General features: G+C 41.6%; 1 protein-coding gene across 10 annotated transcripts in view; it reads right to left on the bottom strand.

The window, feature by feature from the left end:
- The window catches only part of Prune2 (prune homolog 2 with BCH domain), a 277,788-nt gene that overhangs the window by 239,968 nt on the left and 14,866 nt on the right, over positions 1-22,954 (bottom strand). The gene's annotated exons all lie outside the window — the stretch shown is intronic.

Here is a 22,954-nt window from a genome sequence, read left to right as displayed (position 1 = left end):
GCTCTTGAAAAGTATATATAGGATCTCTTTGAAAGTGAAAACATGCTGATTTTCAGGTTAAACTCAATGTGTTCCTTTATAAAATGCTGACATCCAATTGAAATCTCCAAAGAACCAACTACTTCTAGGAAATCCCACAGCAAAACTGTCCAATACAGATAATTAGAACAGGTTAGTATCTTCACGGCATGTCAGAGAGGATGCAGACAGCTCTTTCCTCATTTTCCATCATTTGCTCTAACCTCTTTTTCTAGGACTGCCTAGAAAGCCAACTTCATCATAATTATGCTCCCTTAGCTATGAAAAGTTAGACTAGTCATGACTGTTTTAATTAAAAAAGACATATCCCCTTATGTGCAGAACAAAGATAAAGCATTATTTAGTAACCTACTAGGTATTTTAGGAATGAATCCAAGTATTTGTCAGTGTTTTTGGTACAGAGTCAGAAGCACATTGCTAAACACCTAGGTGATGGCCCCAGGAGCATCATGAATTAAATTTGGATGGAGGCTGAGTTAGAATTCATCCCAGACAAAGACCCCGGGATAAGCTAACCCATATACAAACTGCCAAACTCAAATATATCCATAGTTTAAAGATATTAGGACACTGACCCTTAGAAATGCACCATGAGCTAAAGTTTGGTACGAATTCTTTGGAGCTAATTATAATCTCCTTCCTCCGAGTACCTAAGGGCAGTTTTTGTTCCTTTCTCTCCCAGCCTCTTTCTCTGACCTCAGAAATGTGCAGCTGGCTCACAACTGAGAGTTCTTTGTGGGTTGTAGTCTAGGCCCAGCTTTCAGTATCAAGACAGGCACATCCTAGAAGCACCTAAGGAAATTTAGGTAAATGGAATTTACTCCATTACAACACAAACAGATGCATCAGGAAATCACATTACTGTAAATGCTGTTATTCTGAGAAGCCCAACGGTCTGAGGAGACGTTACCTCATTTCTCCTCCCAAGTCTTGTGAGAATGACAGTAAGATCAACAGCACCTTTTACAGGTCAGGGGAGTCTGTGACAGCACCAGGATGGTTTCCAGAACCCGACATAACCACTGCACACTGCAATGATGACTCATTGGCCTCATGACGGGTGGGCACAGGGATGGAGGAGGAAGAGAGCCTGCTAACCGTGCACAATACATATGACAAGGTGCTAGGCATTCTGCTACCTTGAAATTACTGGCTTACTTGCTTTCTTATCTGGGCCTCACCATTCCCAGGCATAGCTCTGTACCCAAACCCCAACCTCCACATAAGGAAATGTGGAGAACAGTGCAAGATCTGTGTATCATTTCCAAGCCCAAACCCAACTATCATTTAAAAAGAAAAGAGCTAAATGAATTGTGAACCCAAACCATGCTTGTCCAAGTCTCATAACTCATAATTCTGATCTACTTCTTTCTCTTCAAAGAGAAAAGGCACCTTTGGTAGGTCAGAGCCGTGGCAGACTCAGAGCGACACTCGGTTCTCCTTGGTGTTACAGGGCTCTCTCTTCATGCACTCTCTTTTCTCGCTGACTGACTGACTTTGAGCCTGCCACAGTCCCTCCTAGTCGTGGCCTCCTCCAGTGCCATACCCTCCTGCCATCCTCAATCGATACCACAGTCCCCAAGCTCCAATGCTTTGTTCCTTTGCCACCCACATCCATCATAATGTGCCATCCGAGCACACAGACCCCCAGGAAACTGCTTCTCGATTGGCAAGTCAATAATACATGGTGACCAGTAAAATGTGCAAATGAGTGAGTGTCCCTGCAGCGATGTGGCACCCACCAAGGCAACATGCTGTCCTGAAGTCATGCCACAATCCAAAACACTAAGTGGACATTTCATCCAAACTGAGAGTGCTGGACTGGACAGAAGAGATGCCACAACCGCGAGGTACAGCTGATGTCTGGTAGAGAGCCTGAGAAGTGACAAGCTTGATCTCAAAGTACCTCAGATGCTTCTAAGGGCCCAATTCCTACCAGTAACCATGGATAAGACCAAGCTGGGGGCAGCAAAAGGAAGATGCCATGATGCCCATGTTCACAGGACTTCCTGCCTGCTTGGAGGAATAAAATGGGAAACTAGTCCCATAGATTTGCTTTGTGGGTGAGCTGGAAGAATGTGCAGAGATAACTTCAAACCGAGGTCGAATACGCAAGTGTGCAGGGTTCGCTGTCAAACTTTCCACCACAGATGGCCACGGTCGTGGGCATGGAGCACAGCACGCATGTTTTCTAAGTGTGATTTATTAAAAATTCACCAGTGAGTAGTCTGGTAAATACATTCTCATTTTCTAACATCAACACAAGCTCCGGGAGCGCTAAGGGATTTGAGGAACCAGGAGGAAGACTGCTAACGTTTGGGTCCAGGGCTGCCCAAACCCTCGTGAGGGGGTGACATAGAACTGCCCTGCTTTGCCATCTATGCACACTTCCCAATGGATTTTCACAATCTTTCCACACTCAGTGTGCACAAGAAAACACACGGAGCATGCTGGCATTTGAGATCGCACTTTTAAATGCTTTTGAAGTGCTAATCCCATCTACCAATAAAATGAGATTTCTCACTGAAGCTGGCTTTTACACGACAGTGAAACGCCTACCCACTCCAAGCCAACTGTCCCTTAAGGAAGGCCGCCGCACTTGTTACACAAAAGCACCTTCAGCCCTGACCCACAGGAAACAGAAAGCTCCATGGCTCAGCGGGGGGCAGCTTTTCCCTAACTCCACCCTCTCAGAAACAGGGGTGCTCTTTCTGTAGCTTTTCCCTTTAGTTCTACTTTTTATTAGTCAGTGGCTGCTAGAGAATGGTTACACTCCTTACTTAGCATTGTCAGCGCAAAGTGCACACACACATCTCAGTTCTTTGAGCCCCTTTCCCCTTGCTTCTTGGCCCCTCCACCCCTTCCCAGAATGCTCTAGGTATTTTGAATGGGTTTGAAACTTTCGCCCCCAGGGTCCCCTGAGGAACCTTTCACTTAAAGACCCCTCACCCTGCAGCTACACTGTCAGTGCTCAGTGCAGCCTCCCCGCCTATCTCTCCTTAAATCCTATGAATACTGTTTCAAAAATAATCAATTGAAATAAATTTTGTCTCCAAAATATTGTAGATAAAACTGACAGAAGTTGGTGAATCGCTTTCCTCACATATGAGAACAAGATTGTGTTGTCTTAATCCTCGTCCCCAATCAGCGATTTAAACAAAAGCAAGAGAAATCTCTTGAATTTATAGAATGTCATTTCCAAAGGAAGCAAAGCTTAGAGATGCACGGTGCTGAGCTAGGGCCCCCCTGAGTCACTCATTCTCTACAAGGCAAGGAGTGCTCGTCCCAGAAGGTGGGCTCCAGAGCCAGCCTGGCTCTGCCAGGGACCTCCGTGCCTGTTGGGCCAGGACTCTCAGCCAGACCACAGGATGGGTAGGGGAAGCCACCCCTGTGGCTCATGGCCCTGCTGGCTCCTGACCCACCATCAGTCCCCAGGAAGGCCAGGCGGGGGGTGGGGGGCACACAGTACTGTGGACAAATGAGGAACCAGGACCCCAGAGAGCTGCAGAGATGTCAGAGCAGCCTGGTCCTAGGACAGGAGGACGAACCTGCTCCCGTGCACGCTGGCCAAGTCTCCAGTCTCACTGTTAGAAACACAGTGCCTCTCTTGGCGCTGGCTCCTGGCTGAAGATCATTTTGAGAACTCTTGACTCCCTGATTTCTAAGCTTATCGTTCCCTGAACAGAGTTTGGGATGCAGAGGGAGGGAATGGTGGTGGGAACATAGGATAATGCAAAACTTAAAAAGCAAAACAGAAAGAAATGCACATCACTCTATGGGAGGTCCCCTTAGCACAAGGATTTCCTCCACCATTTGAAATTTCTGTATTTTCTTCTCAATTCTTTATTTTTCTGACAAGAAAAGTATGCTACCATAAGTTAGGTGTGAAAAAATTAGGAAAACCCAATTAACTATTGTTAACATGTTTGAATATGCCACATTTAAAAATGTATGTGTGTATATTAACAGATATACTTTATAACAAAGAGATGCTTCCATTCCCATCATTTTTCATAGTCTAGTAGTGACAGTTATCAGTTTATAATTCGATTGTGTGTGTGTGTGTGTGTGTGTGTGTGTGTGTGTGTGTGTGTGTGTAGAGTCTCTGGAAATAATATAGATCTCTTAAAAATTTCAAGTAGGATGATACTACAAAGTACGTTGCTCTGGTACTCACCACACAGCCCAGACTCATTCTAATAGCTAATAAACAGTAAGAAGAGACTGTAAGGCAGTAATTAGCTTCTTCTGCCAGGCGAATTTTAGATCATGTGTAAAAGCAAAAGCATTTAGAATCTACAGATTTTGGATACAGGCATTTATATTTAATTTTCTCATAATGCCATAGTTTAATTGGTGACCTAGTGGCTGAATATAAACATACAAATTAGGAAAAGGCAAAAGGCTTTCACTGTAAGACTGAAAAGGACTATGAGGTCATCTAATTATCTCATTTCCTAATAAAATTGAAACAATGCAGAGGAATTTCATGTTGCCTATGACCTCTCCCCTCATCTCTGTTAAACCACAACCCTTGACACCAAAGGGATCTCTGCAACAGAAAGGTTAATCTAGCCATGCTGGTAACAGCCAGAGAGAGACCAGGTCTTGGGCTGAGTTTCCACAGCTACCAGCAACAGAGCTACAGAGCAGTTGGAAGTATGTCCTCTACACCGAGACGCCAAGAGAATTCTTACAGAGACAGTTTAGGGAAGAAATAATTTTGTATGCTGAGCTTTCATGGGCTGCAGATAAGGGGGTGGATAATACTGAACAACAGCAGGGAAGGTTTGAGTACAAAAGGACAGGAGACAAAAAACACTTATTGTGCATACCTAGGAGGCTGAAACGGGAAGGTCTCAAGTTCAAGCCCAGCCCTGGCAACTTAGTAATTTAGTGAGACACTATCTCAAAATTTAAAAAAATAAATAAAATAACAAGAGCTGTAGATTTGTGAAAAGGGGCTGGACTCAATCCCATTACCAAGCATTGAGGGAAGTCTTTATCACTTCTGGATTGGCCCGGGTGGCCCTGGTTGTCAGCCACCTCGGTATCTAAGTCAAGGTTTCCCCACAGCTGGTAACAAACTAGCTAACCTTATCTCTTCTCTTCTCCATTCTTTGCCATTGTAATTAAATTTAGGACACATCAGAGCTTTTGTTACCAACCCCACGATGGTGGCACCTTGGTTCCAGAATTCAATTTGTTTCACGATTCTGATTGCAAATGGAATTGGTCATAAACAGAATCAATTTTCCCCATAAAGTCCAATGTAAATAAAGTTAATCTGTTCTGAGCCATATGGACTTTTTAACCACAAAAATATGAAACTAATTACAGTATAGTGCAGTACAGTAGGAAGAAAGAGAACCCTAATCCTACTTGAGCAGACTTCTGACGTGGAGGATGGAAGGTGGGTGGGGAGGAGGTTATAGTCTGAAGAGAAACTCGCCTTCCCTAAGCACATAGGGAGGTCTTCTTCACGGCTTTTCTCTCTTGGCCTCTTAGCTGCAGGGTCAGTTTTGAGAAAAATGTGTTTAATGTCACTTATTTTTCTCCTGCAATGCATAACCCTCCGGAAACGAGCGATCACGTTATCTTCCACGTTATCTTCCACTGTTCATCACAGTTCTGTCGGGTGGTGCTTCTCAAAGAAATCCCAGGACTCATGTTGCTTTTCATGATGGATTTTATCACAGCACTGCTGCCCTGTCCTCCTTTACCTCGGTGTTTGCTCCTGAGCAAGTGCCTTCTGCTGTTCACTCTGGAGCGCAGCAAGTTTTCCCACTGGGCATTGGGGACCCTGGGCAGTGGCCCCCTCGACTATCCTCTGGCTTTTTTAGCTGCACCTACTCTTCTTCATCCTTTGTACAGCCAACCTTAAAAATAGGGTGCTCTCACATGCAACCCCCTCCAACATAGTTTATCTACATCATCTGGACCATGATAATGATTTGCTCTTTTACTTGGGCATTTAATTTTTATATAATTTTGTTGAGGATTCTTGGTGTGACAGTGACTTCCAAGGACAATTTTGGAGACAGCATCATTGTTTTTCTCCATAACATGAACCTGAAGAAGTCAGGCTCGGTCCCTCTGAACACTTCCCTTCCCTAAAGAATGCAAGACAGCTTCCCTGTAAAGCTAAGGCACTTGGGTCCTCCAGCCATCTCATTCTCAAGAGAGATGCGCCTGTTTATTACCAACTGGCTCCTTGTAGCCTAAATAGATGCCACATCCCAGGTTTGTCCTCAGGGTCTCACAGGTCTCTGTTTTCCCACATGTTTTTCCTCTTCAGACTCAGAAGCTTCAGTGTTCTCACCTAGACACAGGTGCACATGTGTCCTGGTTCTCAACCCTTCCCCATGGCTCCTCTTCCTCTGTGTTGTCTCCTGTGTCTTCTCTGCATTTGTCCTCCAAGTTGGGGTCATGCAGAACTACCCTAGAGACATTCAAACCTTACGAAAAGGTAAAAGAACTTCCTTTTACTGTTACTAAATGATTAACATTCAAGGCAACACACGTTTTAAAGATGGAAGGAGAAAAAAAACATCTCTCTACACAGAAACTCAACATAGAAACCTAACACATGTCACTAAGGGTTACATATTAATTACTTTATAAAATAACATGCACATAAAACATTTGAAAAAAATGAAGGTCACAAAGGGGAAAGAACTCTTAGTTGCCCACGTTAATTAGAAGTATACACCTTCTAATCTCTACTATACTTCTGAAGATGTACATCATGGTTATATTACACATAGTATTTTTACTCTTTTAAACTTTATAACACTGAATATTCTTTTAAAATTCTAAAATATAGATACTGTGATGGCTAGTGGGACTTCTGCGTGCTTGTGTAACCCCACCTGCTGGCCTGCTAGCTGGCACTGGTCCGTCTTCAGTGCATATTGAAACAATGAATGCAAGTATGAATGAGTGTGTGATTATGATGTCATTATTTTCTTTAACGTGGGCCTTCATAATTAATTTAGTCAATCTTCTGTTGCTGGAGACCTAATTTAATTATTGGCAGTAGAAATAATGCCAAAATGGATATTTGGAAGATAATATTTTTGTGTTCATCCTTAGTTATTTCTTTAGGACTAAATTTTTAGGTCAAACAATGTAAGTATTTCAATGCTTATAAGACAGTTTGCAGAAGCTTTTATTACTACTCAAAAAAAATACCTAAGTCTAAAACCTTCAACTGAACATTTAAACATTATCACATTGATAAGGAAGATAGGATTTTAATGTTGTTTGGTTTGTACTTACTACACCAGCTTAAAATGAATGCCTTAGATCTTTTTTTTTTTTTTTCCAAATTTAGGTACAAAAATACTGTCTTCAAATTTTTCTGCAAATCCTTTAGGCTGTTTACCCTATCTTCATGGATGAATAAACTATTAAAATACATTAATATACTAAATGTTGGTAATGTCAATAAGATACTACTTTGTTCATCGATGGAACAATTTATTCAATAAGATACACAAAATATACCATGAGTTTGTGTCATTTAACATGGCATTAAAGAGTGAAGTGCATTCTGCTCCTTGCTCCCCCGTCTACCCATTCTGCTGCCAGACAGTATAGCAATAGCACACTTCGTCAGGGCTCAGAACATTGCAGTCTCCTAGCTCCCAACTGGAATGGATCTACTCCTCCATTTTGTTAAAATGATGAAAAACAGACAAGCTAAAAACCCAGAGAACTATTATGAAATGTTTTTAAACAAACTGAAATCTTGGAGCTTCCTTTGGCAACACATATACAAAATGGGATCTTGTTAGGACTAGCATGTCAAAGAGAATGAAAAAGTAACACAATACAAGATATTGGTTGTGCAGTATTTATGCCATCTTGCCATTAAAATGTCAATATTTCTGCACATTGATTTTTAAAAAGACATCCCAAAGGAATAATAGGTAAACTATGTGAACAGGTAATCATAAGAAGAAATGAACATATTAAAAGATATCCAACCTCATTAACAGTCATGGAAGTCCAAGTAAGACAACAATAAAAAAGTGTTTGCTCATTAAAGAGTCCCACATACGGCCAGCTTGGAGGACTGTAATTAAGTTACTTTCCCATCGCTGAAATCTGATAGGGAATCCATACAATTTAAAGGTAAGAGGTTTATCTTGGCTCATGGTTTCAGAGGTTCCAGTCTGGTCTGTTGGCTCCAAAACATAAAGCACAGTGGCAGAAGGGCACAGAAGATGAGAGCTGTTGAACCCATGATAGCCAGGAAACAGAGAAAAAATGGGGAGCTGGGAGAAGAATGCACATTGCCAGGCCATGTATCAGGGACCAGCATTAGCCAGGCCCCACTGACTAATTTAGCATCAACTCGGTGATGGATTAACCACTGATGAATACACTGCCTCCATGGTCCAATCACCTTCCAAAAGCTGAACACATGAGACTTTGGGGCAGGGGTGGATTTTAGACTTAAACCATAACAGAAACCATCACTTTAAAAAGGCCCCCTGAGAACTAGCCATGATGGTATACACTGCTATTGTCCCACCTACTCAGGAGGCTGAGACAGGAAGATTTCAAGTTTGAAGCCCTGATTCAAAATGAAGACTAAAGGAAGCTGGAATTGCAGCTGAGTGCAAAGGCCCTTGGTTCAGCTGTAGCCAAGGCCGGGGGTTAGTGTAGAAGCATGGTCTTTCTCCCCGTGTGCTTGCCTCTCCCCAGCTACTGTGGTCTTCTCTCCTGTGACAGGCACCTCCCCATGTTCCACCCAGCTCGAGAGATTCTCTTTCATTTTTTTGTCTTACGGGAGAAGGGAGAGGATAATGTCATTATGGAACAAAAGCAAAGCATCTCAGACCACACAAAGCTATTACTCACCACCCTGGCGTGGCCCCAAAGAATGCTTGTATAAGTGAAGAAAGAAAATGTTCTCCGAGGATCTAGAATAAATTTAAGGCTGACACTTTCAAGGGCCGACTCAGCATCAGCACAATGACCGGAGGGAAGCGGAGGGTTGTAGCCTTCACTGGACTTTCCTTGTATGCCTTTGTTTTTCCCTCAGTGTCATTTCAGTGCTTTGGTGTGTGTACCTAAGTGTTTATACACATGGCAAAGAAGTCAGAACCCATTTATAACTGAGAAATAGCTACAAATTCTGCTTTCTGTTTTCATTGTCTGGAGTGCTCAGTCATGCTTTCTACTCCTCACTTTCCCATCTCTATAACGAAGTGCCCTACGTGCGAGGTGTTGGCATTGGGGTTTCTTCCTCAGTGTATCCAGGGAAAAGTCAGCATGGCTCAGCGCCCACACACCTGCTCTAGGAGTCTGCCTTAGACCTTTACAGGCCCTTTTATCAACCACGGGGAAAGAAAGATCCACGATACCAAATCCACGACTCCCTCTGGACTTCACCTTTACCTGTCCTTTTCTCCCTTCTAGAGATGCACTTCTGATGTCCTCTGCTAACAGTGAGGGACATTCTGAGAAAGACTCTGCTCGTCTGTGGGCAGACACATGTGGCCAGGGTATTCTGGAGGAGTCTGAACCTACTCCCAGGGCAGCTCTGGTCTGCTGCGCCCACCCCTGTTAGTGACTCCTGGAATGGGATGCACTTGGGGACACTATGGTTTGGTCCCTGAGTGTGGCTAAAGGTCTGTGTGGTCTCCAGAGTGGCACTGTTGGGCAGTGGGGTCTCATGAGGAGTTATGTGGTCATCACGCTGTGCCCTTGAAGGAGTAATGGGACTCCGGGACTTTCCTTATTCTTTCTTGTTCTTGTGCCTTGGCTGTGAGGTGGGCAACGTTTTACCACACAACCCCCCTACCCCCGACGTGCTACCACACACCCAAAGCAGCGGTGCCAGCCATCCACAGACAGAAACTCAAAAGGCAGCCAAAGTGAAAGTGTTCCAGGTGTAAGTTGATTAGCTCAGGTATCTGTGCGGTGAGACAGAGCTGACTGATGTAGGGAGTTAATCCATTGGGGACTTCTGTAAGGCAGACGCATGCTCACACTTACAGTCACACTTACACAGGCGTTCACACAACCCCTGCTCAGCACCTTCCTGCATCCTCCCTAAGCCGAGCACCTTGACCCAGTCAGGGGCAGTGCCCCACCCACCTGGCCTCAAAGCCCAGGTCCAGCTGGCACAATGGTGCCCACGGCTAATGCAGCCACTTGGAAGCCTGCTGCAGGAGGAGTGCCTATGGGTGCAGAAGCCTCTCCCCCAAAAATTAAATAATCACAGCTTCTCAAACTTGCCCTTAAAATCAATATTTTAACATAAAGTACCTTAATTTTTTGCAGTTATTTTCTCTCGTTAGTATGAGTTGAAGAAATTTGCTTTCTTTTCTTGATTGATTTCATTTTTATTGAATGACATGAATATTTTAATTTTTCTTTAATGTATCTATGTGCAGAAAGAAGAAAAGAAAAGAAAAAAAAAAGACCTTCTTCACCAAGTTCCAGAACCTTCATTTGTGAGCCAGGGTCGTGATCAAGATCTCCTAACATATCGCCCCTGCCAGGGCGGCCGCTCTGTGGCACAGGTCGCTTCAGCTCCTTTAATTATTTCTGTTCCTTTGGCTTAGAAGCACTGGAGCTAATTAGTCAGAGCTTCTCCTCCCACGAACAAGCCAAGATGCGCTCGGAAGAGTTTTCCCAAAAGCCTTGCATTTCTGCAGTCAGCTTTTTGTTGTCACATGAAGATCTATGGCTTTAATACTCACGAGTGTAAATGTCTGAATTTGGAACAGACGTCAGGGCGGTGACACCACACACCTGGCGTGTCTGAAACCCACTCACACATGACAGTAACGAACAGATAAGTGGCTAGAGGCAGGCAGAGGAGAAGCCAGTTTCCAGCATGGTGCACTTCTGCAAGTTCACAAGGAAGCATGCAAGGGCTCTGAGGAGCAAACACTGAGCTTCGCAAAGATGACAGTTTTTAATGATGCCATTATTTATTACACTGTGTGTTTTCCAGTGACAAAGGAACTCTCACCTGCCGGGTGACCTCTAATGCTCAGGGCTCTTTCTCTCTTTCTCTCTCTCTCAACAGAAGTCTTTTTAAAACTAAATAATACCTGGCAAACAGTAGCTAGATATTCAAAAGTCAATAAGTTTTATTAAAATTCACAGTTTGAAACACAGAACAGAGTACTATGATAAGGATATAGATATGCTTATATAAATTTTGCTTTAAAAGCATAATCATATCAACATTAACTCAGCCCCATGCTGTGGAACAGTAGCCTTTCCCAACAGTAAGTTTTAAGATTTCTAAGCCTCATACCCATCCTACTTTGGTATAATATGAGTTTATGACTCTAAACAAAAAGAGAAAAAGAGAGAGACAGAGAGAAACACTATTCTTCAGCCACCCAAATATTTACTGTTTGCACTCTTCTGTTGAGAGAATTGCCTGTTATATCCAAACAGAGCTGTTCCATGGGAAAATTTTTATTGTTAACAATTTGAATTTTATATTTGTAATTTCAAGGGGAATAATCATGTGAATAGATTATGGAGAAAACCTTTAATACCAAAATGTTTGAGCAAGGTTTTCTGCCTCGGTGTTCTAAATAAATCCATTACAAAAAAAAAAGGCTGTTTTATTAAAGAGAGATTTCTCTGTTTTACTTTTTTATTGGAATTTTGATGAATAAGACCTAAAGATATGAAACTGAAAATGATTTTTAAAATTCTATGGGAATTTTAATAGCATAATGAAATGCACCACACCGCTAAAATCTTTCACTATGATAAGCACCAATAAAACAAATAACAGCTTATTACATTTTTAAATATCTTGTAAAATAAATCTTTTTTAATTTAGACTAGTGACTTATTCAATAATGAATTATGCAAAATCATTAACTGAAAACTCAAAATTTCCCTACCATTTTATTTTCCTTAAGATAGGGTTCTTTCTAAGTAATTTCCTTAACAATAACCAAAATATTACATATCAGTTTCTTAATACTATGATGTCTGCTCTGAAAATTCTAAAATTCTAGGACAATCTGTAATCTAATACTTCCACTCTATAACCAATGCAAACCCACTGGCTAGGGCAGAGATATAAAGGAACAACTGTATTATCAATACTTCTCAGTTACCTCCCCAGTAACAATCAAGTAAGTAAATCCACACTTTGAGGGCCAAAAGAATAATAACCTTTCAGCAGTGATCTTGGACTGATTTAAGATGGCTCTGTTTTCCAATAGATGGAAGCGCTGCTCTATGGTCCCCTCTCAAGTTGTCTTACTTTGTTTATTTTTCAGGATGCTGTGGCAACAAAGATCCCATAGATCACATTAAATATAGATTTTCATCATAAGAAAAATAGAGAGCAAGGCTTCTCGATGATTTTTGAAGAACGGCTTGTTAATTCCTTCATAATTTAATTCCTTCTTTACAGCCTCAAAGTGGAAAGGAGGGAGGGTATTTTTTAAGGGGGTGATCCCTGACAGGGTGTCTTCTGGACGTGGTAGTAGAGTGAGCAGGCATGTGCAGTTTGGGACCCCCAGCTACAGAGGGTCTCCTTCCCGCTACACAGTCGGCAGGTCCCAGCTAACGGGAGAGGAAGCCGAGAGGCAACTGCAAAGAGCGTTCCTCTTGGTCCACAGCTGTGGAGCCGCAGTTCCCATGGAATGGCGTGAAGTCATCACAGGAACCCTAGTCAAGCTGCAGAATCCTTAGAGAAAGGGGAAGCGCAGCTTCAAGGTGAGAACACCTGAGTCCACCACCTGCTAGGTGCAGGGCCTGGAACAGATTGTTTTCTAAGGCCTTCAGAGGGAGCATGCCCGGCCAGCGCCCTGATTTAAGCTTTGAGCCTCCAGACTGGGGAAGAAACAAGACAGTTCTGTGGTTTACATCACTCGGGTTTTGGCAGTTTTTCACAACAGCCCTAAAAAATTAAAATACTAAGAACTTAAGTCCACTAAATGTTCACTATGCAGTCCTTTTTTATATATTTGGAATTTTTTTTAAAAAGTTCTCAAAAGAAACCTGGCATATAGTCTCAGAAATATTAACAATTCTGCTGCACTCGGCCACGGTCTCCCCAAAGAAACCACCCAAGAGCCAAAGTACCTCCAGTATCCAAAAATACAGCTGCTTCCTCCTTTGGTTCAGGAGTCTAATTTCACATCTGTGATCCCTTTGCAAGGAACTGCCGGTAAATCTCTCCAATAAGGCGCCAGAGAGCTCTGTTGTGCCGTTGGCTCTGTCGGACTCCCAGGGGCACATCTTCCTCTCCAGCATAATTGAAGGCAGCCTCGCAGAGCCTTAGAAACCCACACAGAGCGAGGAGGAGGAGGAGGAGGAGGAGGCTGCAGCTCAAACCCACAATGAAAGCTTTTGTGAACTAGTTTTCTGCCCAGATACGAATGGGCTACTGGATTTAGCATATAGACATTGTTGAACACCCGGCAGGCAGGTTAAGAAAAAGTACACCATGAAGTGCATTAAACAATCTCATAATCATATTTAAAGGCTAAGTGAAGCAAGGCCACCACAAGCCTTAAAACACATGATAACAAAAGCAGTCAGCATTTTCCTTACCATATGCTTGTAAATGCTATTCTGCAGGGAACCAATTAAAACTATGGAATACTTAGAACACAAACATATGGAACCAAACACAGCAACTTATCTTGTCACCGCAGTGCTTGCTCAGTACATCTATTAGGGAGCTGTAATACTGAATTATTAGTACAAATAAATGTTATCTTAATTATGAATACCAAATGGCAAGACCAGCGCTTAAAGTGTCTCCTTTGATGGTGGTGGCATTACTTAGTTTTAAATGGAAGGAGAGCCCGCTGTCTCCAAAGAGTTATGAAGTAAGAGTGATGCTAAATATCAAAAATATTTGATCAGGCTGTGTCTCAATTTTCTAACCTGTTATGCCAGGAAAAATAACAATGAAAATATTCCATGAAATCCATCAAGCTTCTGGTGAAAATACTTAAAAAGTACACAAGAAAGCACGTTGAGAAACAGAATACCCTGAATTGTGGTGAGGTGTGATCGTTACTGATGCAGGTCATCTAATGTTTGGAATCAACATTTAAAGGACCCTGACATACAAATTCTAATCAGATGGCTCAAACAGAATAAAAATAATGCTAAGAATTAAAGGCTCAAGCAATGCCCCAAATTCAGAGCATACATGAAATATACAAGAAGAGAGGGGCAGGAAATGTGGAAAGCTGGTCTCATCACCTCTCCCCGGATTAGGTCAGACAGACAAGCCGGCATATGGCACCTGGGGACCACCTTAGCTAATCATCAATTAGCACCCAGAAGGTAGCAGCAGATTTTAAAACATCAGGCTATCTGCATGCAAAAAAGTGCAAAGTGCACACACCCCACTTCCTTGTCAATGAGCCCCTGCAGTTGTCTGTTTGAACATGTCTGCATTTCTCAAGCTTTTTTCTGGAAATTTCTCTTCTACATCCCCAATGTCTTCTCCACTGTGGCTTTGCAGTCCTCAGGTCTTTGCCTTGGAGGTTTCCTTCACAGGTCTCCCGATCCCTGTCTGCACGGGGAACCGTCACCCTTCATTCAAAGTTCTGCTCACTCATCACTTCTTTTACACAATCTTTCCCAACTACTCTGCTACGCCGAGCTCTTGGGCACTCTGTGGGGTTGGAGATTTTGCAACTGTAAACAGACACCTTCATACTGTTTGCATAAAGATTCACAATTTGAAACCAGGATTTGTGTTGGAGTCATCGGTGTGAGTCTAGAGCCTTGCACTCTTCTGTGTGCACAGTAAATAAGTAGTACTCAATTGGTGTTTATAAATGAACGAGCCCAAAACACGGGTGCAGGGTCTCTCCCAATATTCAAGTCTTATCACCGCAGTCTTTCTTTCCTATTCTGTCCCTTTGATGCAGATCTGGAATGCAGGAGAATATCAAAACAATAGACGGAGCAGGAGGTACAATGAAAACCTATTAAAAACACACGGCCCTGGCTCCATTGTGCTATATTCAATCAACTAGATCCAGAATTGGGCCTTGGTGCCTGTTTAGGCGCAAGCTCCGCAGGTGTGCAGTGTGCACTGAAATTTAAGAATTCTGTCTCCATGACTTGATAGAAATTTCTGTTCCTATGAGGTAAAAGAAATCATTTCTGTAAGTCTTTTGAAAAACATGTTTGCACAGAAATAATTCAATCTAAAAGAGGAATGGTTTTAGATTTTAGGGCTTAAAAAAAGCAAGTTGAAGGGATAGAGATAAAGATACACAATACTTAGAACTCAAAATCCTTGGATTTGACTAAGGGCATTACAGAGAACCATCAAAGATATTTCAGTGAGTACATAAAACAGCGCATCGATGTGGGTATACAGTGTGGTCCTCCACGGGCTCCTTCTGACCACATCATTTCCCTTCCTGGGGACTAGGTTCCCCTGACTTTTCTGGACTTTCCCACACCAGGCCATGCATGATACCGACTCCACAGAAACACACAGGCAGACACGTGGATTTGTGAAGTTACCTTTCTTTCCTTGGCTTTAGTCCCTTTCTTGTGTTACTTTAGCTCCTCCTTGCACACAGATACATCTCTCATGCTTGGTGGCAAGCAGGACTGTGGTCTGACACCATCCCACCATTCTTAGAGAAACTGACAAAGAAATCACCGGTGTCTGCCAATCACTGTAATTCCATTTCGGTATTACTGTCACCCAAGCACGCTGCTTCACACACTAGTTTCAAAATAACCATTGGATCTTAGAGGCAATTTAAACCCAAGAGGAAATTTCACGTATAATTATCCCAATGCTGCCATCTCTAAAACTGCAGTGACTCTAGAGAAGCACTAATCAAATTGTGCTGTAGGATATATTTTTAGGCATGGAATTTAATACGGGTTGACACATTTGAAAGAGAGTTGTCTCCTCAGGATGCCATAAGACATATAAAGCTTTCCTGTAAAGAGGTAGGAGACACAGGGTACTGAGCCACACTCTACTAACTAGCTGTGAGACCTTGATCTACGCACTCCTGTCTTCTCAGCCTTCAATTCTTCATCTCTAAATAATAGGTTAGATCAGATCCTCACCGTAGTGTCTTTTGGCTTTAATGCCCTAGAACAAGTCTAGAAAAGAATATAAGTACAGAAAAGAGATCCCAAAAGCCTACACGACTTTAAAATAATCAAGTGAATGAATGACTTTCAGGGATGTTATGTTTTGCGTCTGGATGTCTGCATTAAGCAGTCATGGGGGACCAGGCTTTCCAGAGGTGGCTGAATCAGTTTGTGATTGGTTCATTGTTTTGTGCTAGGATTGGTGGTGTGAGTGCTATACTTGCCCTGCCCTAGGGCGGGTAGCCTGCATACAATTTAAGGGGGAAAAAGAGGCTTGTTCCCCCTTTTACTCCTGTTGCTTTTGCTGTCTTCTGCCACCTTGAACTGTTGCCCCTCACTATGACATCCTGCCTTGAAACCAGACGATTATGGACTGTGAGCTAAACAAACCTTTTCTCCCTTAATTTTGGTTGTTGGATATTTTGTCTCCACAATGAAAAAAGTAATGAAGGCATTCTGGCACTTGACATTGAAGTGACATTCTAGGAATTCTTTTAACTATTACATCAAATAGATTCTCCCTGGGCTGCTATTCTCTAAAGTTTGTGAAGCTAATGTAAGAAATATCAAGACTTCAGAGTGAGTACAGTAACCAAGTATGGATGAATGAATAATCTGCCAGTGGAAGGAAAATTTTTCTCTGAGTTATAAATAGTATACAGCTCAAGGCTTTTAGAGGCACAGGCTATTGCTGTCTTTTCTAATATCACTTCTAGTCACTAGGTTTTGGGAAGAAAGCCACTCTAATGGATACACTTGCCCAAGACAGAAAATAAAAATCTACTTAGATGAACATTGGCACTTCATGAAGAAGACACAGAACTGAGCCTGAGCGGGCAGTGGGGATATAGCCTGGTGTCATTATTGGCAGATTCTGGGAATGACCAAGCTGTTCAGCAAGGCAGAGTTGTAGATCAATAGTTGCATCAGCAAATGCTTTAGGTCCCACCAATTTTTGAGAATCTGTGCTCTGCAAGAAAAGGTCAGCACTGTGGTCAATCAGATGGTCTCGGAGGTCAGTGGAAAGTCAAAGTATTGATGACTCTGAATGCAATAATGCAGACTAACTTCAAGGACAGGGAAGCCAGCTCAAGAGCCAAGAACTCTCTTTATGATGGTTATGGAAGAGAAGAAAAGAGGGTGGCAAGGGCAGCAGTCCACTCTTAAAGCACACCCGAGCATAGGAAACCTGGAGGTGGGAATTCTTTGGAGGGAGGGTGAAAGTGATCGACAGCATTCTCTAAGGAATGCCTTCATTTTTCTCATTCTTGGTCAAGTTAATCCCCCAGCTATATAATGAAATTATTTAGGAAGGATCACAAATGACCTAGTCTACAAAGACTTCTTAAATCCTCAAAGTAAAGTTCTGTTGACTATTTTCTAAGAGATGTAGGGAAGACTACCCACCGTAGAAAAGTTATGAGGAACATAAGATTTCTGAAGAGGAATAAAACTAGTAAGTGGTCTGTCTTAGTCTGTTTTCCATTACTATAACACAACATCTGAGGTTGAGTCTTTATAAAGAAAATCAGTCTATTCTGGCCCACAGTTTGGGAACCTGGAAAATCTAGGACCAGGTGCTCATGTCTAGTGAGGACTTTGAGCAGCTTCATAACACGGCAGAGATCAAAAGAGCCAGTGGACTATAAGGAAGACAGAAAGTGTAAGAGACAGACTCATTTCATAACACTGATCCTCCTGGTAACTGATTCTGTCCAGTGAGAGCAGGAACTTGCTCTCTGCCAATCCAGTTGGTGCAAAGGCATCATCCTTCTCAATGACACTTTTACCTCTCACAAATTCAACTCTCAACACTGTCACATGGTGACCAGTTTCAGCCTAACCTCTGAGGGCACAAACCATGATCAGACCACAGAGTGGTCTTTAGGGGTTTCCTTCCTTTATGACCTGTAAAAACCAGAAGCAGACAAAGCGTTCATTCCTATGGATTTAATTGATTAGTTTTGTGATAGGTTTCACTAGAATTACAGTATTTTTTGAGCCTCTTCTCAAATTATAAAAAAAAAGTCTGCATATGTTTCTGATTAACTCTCATTGACCCCAAAGCAATCTGAATTACATGGAGTATATGTTGTTTTACAGTATGTATTTTAAAATACAGAAACACAGAAAGACTTTTTCTTTCTATCCTTTGTATAATCAAGATGCTGTACCAGCACACAAAATTAAGAATAATGAAATGAAATACTTTTTAAATTTTCCATTTGGGTGAGCAAATGATATCCTACACTGTCATAACCCCACGGAGTACACTAAGTATATGGAGTATACTAAGCAGAACCATAACTCTTACCTCAGTCAGCTCAGTCATGCTGAAAGGGAACCAGGAAAGCTGTATACAGGCAAGTGTTTCCCAAAGTGTGTTCCCATGAGCAGTAACACAGTCAAAAGCTTGAAAAACATCATGTTTAACAGTATCCAAACACATCCCATTATCACAAGGCCTCTCAAATGCTTCTTGTTAATTCAATAAATGTCCAACAGGAAATATATTAAGGAAGATAAACAAGGATAATACCATGTACATATACATGCATGTATTATGACTCTGTATGTTGGGAAAGGGATGATATTTTTAACAAAATGAACAAAGAGAGTCTCTGAAGGACAGCTAACCCAAAAGGAAGGGAAGGAGGGAATCATCACAAATCTGCACACAGGTATTCTGAGCAAAGGTAAAACAAAGACCCCAATGGTGGCTAAATCCAAGAGAAAGAACAAAACTTGGTTTTTAATTTCCACTGTGATGATTATTCTTTCTTGGAAGAAAGAGGTCATACATGTTTTAAGTATATAGAATTCACAAGTCAGGCGCTTCCCTGTAAGGCATGATGGAGTCTTCACTTGTGAGTCTCAAAATCTGAGGGTCCCTGAGAATTCCTGCAGCTAAATCTATTTTCATGTAAATTAGAAGGCATGTAGACATCCACATTGATGACAGTTCTGTACTGCATAGACATTTGTAAAAATGCTGGAGTGGGTGAACCTTCAAGAGCCAGGGCACAGTGGGAGCAGAAACACCCCTGGCATCACTGCAGTCCTCACAGCCGACCTCAGGCTGCCAGTTCACCTGAGCACATCCTCAGCACAACAGCAAGAGATGCTAACTTCACTCAGCCTCAAGGGTACATGCATTTGTGCTGTGTTATAAAACACACACCGCATTTCTTTTGCATTCTGTAAACGCATGGTTGTCTGGAAGGAAAAGAATTGTGAATTACTTGATTTGTGAGCTGAATTAACTGCTGCTCACAAAATACTTTTTATTTTAGAAAATGAAGTTATTTTTAAGAAAATGTGTTATTTTGTTATTATGTGATCAATATGTGCTATTTTTATAAATTCAAAATATTTAATGTTTACCCATTTAATATTTGATATGGTAGATACTGATGAATAGAAAAGAATAAAAGCTTTTGGTCCTCTTGATTAGCTTTTAAGAGTTTAAAATGTCCTGAAAACAAAAGTTGGGAAAGCACTATAGCAATAATTAGAAAAAATATCCATGCATGAACTTATAACTGAGTATATATATATACTCAGTTACATTTGCAATCTGTCTCTATGAGTTTACACACACGTGACTCCACTTCTCAGGAATTACCTATTCTGGGAACTTCACTTAAATGGAGTCATATAATAAGTGACCTTCTGTGACATAGCCAACCACACCATAGCATGCATGTACCAATACTTTATTCTTTGCATATTTCTTTTCATTCTCTCTATATATTTTTAAATTCATTCATCTTCACTTCCTGGTAAATATATGCTCACTGGTTAGAAAGCCTCTCTTAAATGAATGTGAACACACGCATATGGCCACAGGGTAGTATTTGCCTCAAAGCATAAACCGTGTAGTATATTACAGATTGTAGCAGTTTTAAAGCTATTTCTGTTTACAGTCTAAGTCCACACAATCATGAAGCAATCCTCTACATCTTGAGATAAATATTAACATGCTGTATGAGAGTCACTGCCGTTCTCACTCTGAAGTGTATAAAGCCCCATACTGTAAAGGGCAGACAATACTCTTCCCTTTGTAACATTTCCTAATAAAACAAGCATTTGCACATAGCATAATTTTTGTTTGTCTGGGATTGTTGTCCTAGAGGAAATGAGTAGCTTGCTATAGAGGAGGGAAAATCATTCCCAGGTAGGAGGCCTGTGTTGGAGCCCAGATCCACTACTTATTAAGTATAATACTTTCAGCAAATTATTTTCTCTCTCAGGCCTCAGTTTTCCTGCTTGAGGAAAGGAGATGCGTCTCCCAGCTTTTGTACACATACATGGCTGCACTCACCAGAAATTATTCCTATACCTCCATCACTGTTTTTGCCCTATCCATACATATATTGATCACATAATAACAAAATAACACATTTTCTTAAAAATAACTTCATTTTCCAAAATAAAAAGTATTTTGTGAGCAGCATTTAATTCAGCTCACAAATCAAGTAATTCACAATTGCTTTTCCTTCCAGACAACCATTGGTTACAGAATGCAAAAGAAATGTGGTGTGTGTTTTATAACACAGCACAAATGCCCCATCTATTATTTATTGATATACTCTTATGTATAAACAACTTTATTCACAAAACTATTATTAATACTAAGTATAGAAGTGATGTCATTTTCAAAGACTAAACCACGTCAAGTTATCCAAAGATCCTTACTTCCCACAACATGAAACACCCACCATTCAGCTAACTCTGCTCAGTCCCCAGCTATCATTTCATGAGCTGGTAAGCTGTGGCCTTGATTCTCTCTAGACTGGGATTCATTATACATTCCTTGCAAAGCTGCCAGGAATGTTTACAGCTTTGGGTACCACTCCACCCACTTAGCTCCTGACAGTTGTGAGAGAGATGAGTGACAGACACAGCCTGCAGTTTGTTCTGAACATAAGAACCCAGATGAATTCTGAAAGCACAAAACTCTACAAACAATTACGATATGGTTCCCAAGTTTTTATTATCCCTTGGACTCTGTTGATAATGAAAAGGATTCAAACGACAAGGAGGGACTTGACACTGACTCCTTTTCCTGGGTGACATAACTCCTCAGAAACACGTGATCTTCTCTGTACATTACAGAGATGGTGTCAAACTGATTGCAAAAATGGATCCTTTGGTGTGACAATGCAACTCCTCCGATCAGTAGCAGATACTTTTTAACCTCGTAAGCCTGAGCTGGTTTTGAGTCTTCCTTTGGCTAGTACATACAAGAGCTCAACGAGGGGCTGAGAAAATTAAAAGAAATAGGTATGTGGAGTCACTAGCTCAATGCCTGGCACAAACTGAGTCCTGGTTAAAAGGTAGTAATTATCGCTGGCAATGTGCATGGGATAGAAAAGCATGCATTAGGAGTGTCTCTCCTTCCAGGGACGTTGGTGTCCATGTTTCCCAATCCCCTTCATCCCTCTCCCCACTCCCCTAATTCTGGCTGGGCCCAGAAGTTGCCGGAGGACAGCATGTGTAGTTGGAAGGCTCTACAAAGCACATTTAGTAATAGTTCCTGAGAAAGTGGGCAGTAACTATTCTGTCCTTGGGTTCACCACAAGCCAAAGAACTCCAAGTCCACCCTAGAGTCTAGGACATTTATGACCTAACCTTATGGGGACCTAAAATATCCCCCTTGGTTAATTTTACTAGGAAAATAGCCACAACATATTCAAACAATTGGCTAAAGGCTGTGTAAGTGCTATTTAATCTTCACAGTAACTCATTGAACTACAAATAGATTATATATTATCTTATCTTACTTTACAGGTTAGAAGACTAACTTAGAGATATAAATACAATGCCTGACTATTTAGAAAGTGCAATAAGGGAAATAAATAAGAACTGTTACTTGTTCCCCAAGGAACATCCCTTTCATTTTCTCTCCCCTCTAAGGACTCCATGTCTTAGAAATCCTTGTCACTTAGCAGAAATGTTAGTTATGAAATACTAAAATGGATCCTTGACTTAGGGGATACCAAAATACTAGACTCCCCCCCCCCAGTGTGGGACAGTTAAACTAACTGGTATTTATTTTGCAATTGAAAGACAATTCCAGAAAGGGTGATTGACTTGCTAAGCTTCCACTTATTTCCCTTAGAAGAAAAGGCACTAAAAAATCTCTGTCTCATCATGTCTCAAAGCTACTGCTTTTTCTATGACAAAATTTTGCCTCTAGTACCTGGTATCAGCCACGGGGATAACTGGGAGCCAAATAACCATTTGGAGGAAATAGAACAGGGACCAGAATGACTGAGGGAGTTGGGCTGTCTTCATGACAACTGTTCTGTGGGTGCCATACCTTTGGGCTTAGTGGTTTTCCATCCCCCAGAGGAGGATTAAGCAAGTTTTTATCCTGACACTTCAGGGGGGAAACATCAGTGAATCTTTAACAACAGATGACGTCCAAAGTAGAATTAAAAATACATGCAAAAAGCAATCACAAGGTCCTGGCACTGAGGTTTCCTATGGGAATACGGTGGTGAGCTATGTTATCACGCTTTTCTAACCTGCTGTTTGCTTTACAGGGTAACACACTTTCCAGCTTGGTGAGTGGACCTCTCTCTACCTCAGCTTCTCCATGTGCAAAACAAGAACAGTACCTACTAAGCAGAGTCACCATGAAAATAGAACCATTTAGTAAATATTTAAAGGATTTATATAATGCTCCTGTGCATGATCATGGTGATTGTTATATACTATCACACTTATGAATGACCCAAGGGCCACAGTGGCCAAGCAATGTACCCAATTTCACACACCTGAGAACTAATTGAACTTGCCATTCTGATTT

This window comes from Cavia porcellus, unplaced genomic scaffold (assembly GCF_034190915.1).
Source record: "Cavia porcellus strain 051 isolate PalLab524CR breed Dunkin Hartley unplaced genomic scaffold, mCavPor4.1 scaffold_1, whole genome shotgun sequence".
In the NCBI taxonomy this organism is placed as follows: Eukaryota; Metazoa; Chordata; class Mammalia; order Rodentia; family Caviidae; genus Cavia; species Cavia porcellus.
This window is presented reverse-complemented; position numbering and strand designations above follow the sequence as displayed.